We start from the raw sequence: 4,057 nt of genomic DNA, 5'->3' as shown, positions 1-4,057 counted from the left end.
TTTAGAAACAGCTCGTGTGTGATTTTTAGTCACTTTGAAGTTTGATGGTCACTGGCTCAGAGATGGAGGTGGGACTGGTACTGTCTTATCCTTCTGGCTTTTTAAGGGTTCCAGGCAGGGATTCACTGGGTTTTTTGTATACAAGATCAGCTGACCCATTTATGGATTTTTTACTTCCCTTTTTATGGGTCATCAAGGAACTGAAAGAATAAATACAGTTAAACATGAAAGAGCAACTGAAACACAGCCTGGAATCATGAGTGCCTATCCAACCTAGCCAAGAGCTTCACTATTCATCTTTAGATAAAGCCTAGAAGTGAGCTAGATATAACCTGGACTTGTTGTTGATTGCCTGCAAATCGAGCATGACTCATAGTGACCCTATGAACAAAAGGTCTGAAGCCCCTCTACAACTATCGACATTTATCACATAGAGTTTCTGGAAGCAAGTTGTTTAGGAAGTGGATGTCACTCCTGTGTGGATGTCACTTCACCTGAGGTGAATGACACTTCCCTTATAGAATTAACCAATACATTCACTGCCCACCCATCCTAAACACGTGTGACTTGTCTCTACCTTTTCCCTGCTTGCTGAATGCAACATTTCTGCCAGGTCCTGGGATTTTGCTTCTTTTTTTGTGAACCCTATTTCTTGTGTTGCTGCACAGATACCTCCTTTTCCCACTCTTTTCCCCCTCTCCTTCCTGCTCATCCATGTTGCTGGACTTCACCTAATGTCTTTCCCAGATACCAAAAGCAAAGCCTCTCATCTATCCCAAGTGCTGGCCATCTGGTCAAGTCTGAGCTCATGTGTGTCTTCATGCACACAGGTGAACTGGTACATACTCCCCCTGGGCAGAAATGAGTCCTGGTAAAGCCAGATAAAGCCAGGAAGTGAAAGATTTTTCTGTAAGTGCAGGCAGCTTTTGGTGTGTGCAAACGTATACAACTGTCTGACCTATGAGAGAAAGAGAGTCAGGGGAAGTGCTTGTAAGATAAAGTAAGAGGACCCCCCCGCCTCCCGGCATGTCTCAGTCCATGCACTCAGCCTCTTCTGCCATGGCCGCGCTTACTCGTAACTCGCAGTTCCAGCTGCAGCAGTGGCACCACGAGCACAGCTCCGAGCTCAGCCTGCGCCACCTCTTCGACTCGGACAAGGAGCGCTTCAACCGCTTCAGCTTGACGCTCAACACCAACCATGGACAGATTCTACTGGATTACTCCAAGAACCTGGTGACAGAGGAAGTGATGCGGATGCTGGTGGACCTGGCCAAGTCCAAGGGTGTGGAGGCCGCCCGGGAACACATGCTCATTCTTTATTCTTTTTCCTTTTTTTACACTGGGAAAATGGCGAAAAGCTCTTTTTTTTGTTCATTCTTTATTCTTTTTCTTTTTTTTTTACACTGGGAAAATGGCGAAAAGGGGAACACATGTTCAATGGAGAGAAGATCAACTTCACTGAGGACCGAGCTGTGCTGCACGTGGCCCTACGGAACCGGTCAAATACTCCCATTGTGGTGGACACCAAGGATGTGATGCCCGAGGTCAACAGGGTGCTTGACAAGATGAAGTCTTTCTGCCAGCGTGTCCGAAATGGTGAGTGGAAGGGGTACACAGGCAAGCCCATTACAGATGTGATCAACATAGGCATCGGGGGCTCTGACCTGGGACCCCTCATGGTGACTGAAGCCCTCAAGTCATACTCTGCAGGTGGTCCCCGTGTCTGGTTTGTCTCCAACATTGATGGGACCCACATTGCTAAAACCCTGGCCTCACTGAGCCCTGAGTCTTCACTGTTCTTCATTGCCTCCAAGACTTTTACGACCCAGGAGACCATCACTAATGCAGAGATGCAAAGGAGTGGTTCCTCATGTCAGCAAAGGATCCTTCTGCAGTCGCGAAGCACTTTGTTGCCCTGTCTACCAACACGACCAAAGTGAAGGAGTTTGGAATTGACCCTCAAAATATGTGTGAGTTCTGGGGTTGGGTAGGAGGACGGTACTCTCTGTGGTCACCTATTGGACTCTCCATTGCCCTGCACATAGGCTTTGACAACTTTGAGCAGCTGCTGTCTGGGGCACACTGGATGAACCAGCACTTCCGCACTGCGCCCCTGGAGAAGAATGCCCCTGTCTTGCTGGCTCTGCTGGGAATCTGGTACATCAACTGCTACGGCTGTGAGACTCAGGCTATGCTGCCCTATGACCAGTACCTCCACCGCTTTGCTGCCTACTTCCAGCAGGGAGACATGGAATCAAATGGGAAGTACATTACCAAGTCCGGCGTCCGTGTGGACCACCAGACGGGCCCCATCTTGTGGGGGGAGCCAGGGACCAATGGCCAGCATGCCTTCTACCAGCTTATCCACCAAGGCACCAGGATGATACCTTGTGACTTCCTTATCCCGGTCCAGACCCAGCACCCTATACGGAATGGGTTGCATCACAAGATCCTTCTGGCCAACTTCTTAGCCCAGACTGAGGCCCTGATGAAGGGGAAGACAAAAGAGGAGGCCTGGAAAGAGCTCCAGGCGACAGGAAAGAGTCCAGAGGAATTAGAAAAGCTGCTGCCACACAAGGTCTTTGAAGGAAATCGCCCAACCAATTCCATTGTATTCACCAAGCTTACGCCATTTATTCTTGGAGCCTTGATTACCATGTATGAGCATAAGATCTTCATTCAGGGAGTCATCTGGGACATTAACAGCTTCGACCAGTGGGGAGTGAAGCTAGGCAAGCAGCTGGCTAAGAAAATTGAACCTGAACTTGAGGGCACCAACCCAGTGACCTCTCATGATTCTTCCACCAATGGGCTGATCAACTTCATCAAGCAACAACAGAAAGCGTGAGCCCAGAAGCTAATAAAGTCATGCGCAGCACCAAACCCCCATTGTGACTGGTCCTTCTTGTCCTTACTGCCAGTCTGCACTGCATGGTCCCACTCCACCCTGCCTAGAGCACCTTTGGGTTGTGGACTTGGACCAAAAGTCCCTCGGGGGAAGCTGTTCTGGACTCGCCACACCCTGTTTCTCAGTGTCCACCAGCCCCTCTTTGTTGCTGGTTTACTGGAATGTTTCAGTGCACCTGGTTTTCAGACCCATGTTCACACTGTTCACATCCCAGGTAGAAAAATAAAAGTATCACAAAGGAGACCATGGTTCCAAAAAAAAAAAAAAAGAAGATAAAGTAAGAGAGCTTTTGGTGATGAATGCCTGTGAGTTTTGAGTGATACAGACTTCTCAGTGTCCCAAACCACAGAAAGAGACTGGATAGCTCTTCTCTCCATCCTGAGAGGACATCTCATATGGGAGGATGCAGAGTACAAACCTAGAGGTAGAATGGGTTGTCAGGGCCAGTCAGACAAGAAAATGGGTTTGTCAGCACCACTACTTGGCCACAAAATTGTGAGTGACCTGGATCAACATAGTAAGTGGACAGGAGGACTCAGAGGGGACCAGGAACAGACAGCCATGGAGAAGATGCACTTTGCAGAGTGGACGCAAATGTCTCCAGAAAGATACACATAGCATACTCCCAAGGAAAGTCCCTACCTCCAAAGCCACAGTAGCCTTGACAGTATTTGTTAAAGAGTTTTGGATCCTTGGGCCACAGTAATGGGATCCCAAGATGATGTGGAGAGTCATTGCACTGAAGCATCAGGCACTACTAACTAGCCTGATGTCCTGGTAGCTAGTACCAACCTGAAATGTAGATAAGGAAATAAGGTCAAAAGGGCTTTGCCTCTATGTCTGGTAGCATGATAAGCTAAACTTACACAGAGTTGGAAAGAGTAATAAGAAAAAAATTTGCATTCATCTAAATTCCCTTAAGTAGAAGACTGTTTCTGCTGGGAACAATATTTTGATAAGTGCTTGGGCTAAAAGCTGAGATCCCAGTGGAAGCCTGGGTGTGGGAGGAACAGCTCTGCTTGAGACATAAAGAAATTTTAGAATTTGGCACATTATACCAAAAAAGGAGGGGGAAAGAGAGAAGAAAGAAGGGCTACTTTGATACACTATTCCATGTGAATTCCTTTTCTCTTCATCCCTTTAACTTTT

At 47.7% G+C, this 4,057-nt stretch overlaps 1 pseudogene; it reads left to right on the top strand.

Annotated features, from left to right (window-relative positions):
- Positions 1 to 1,059: 1,059 nt before the first annotated feature.
- Positions 1,060 to 2,848, top strand: LOC102852747 (annotated as a pseudogene).
- Positions 2,849 to 4,057: the final 1,209 nt, after the last annotated feature.

Source organism: Elephantulus edwardii, unplaced genomic scaffold (assembly GCF_000299155.1).
Source record: "Elephantulus edwardii isolate Elephantulus edwardi_28Jun2011 unplaced genomic scaffold, EleEdw1.0 scaffold00278, whole genome shotgun sequence".
NCBI classification, from domain to species: Eukaryota; Metazoa; Chordata; class Mammalia; order Macroscelidea; family Macroscelididae; genus Elephantulus; species Elephantulus edwardii.
The sequence above is the reverse complement of the archived record's forward strand: the minus strand, read 5'-3'. Positions and strand labels throughout refer to the sequence as shown.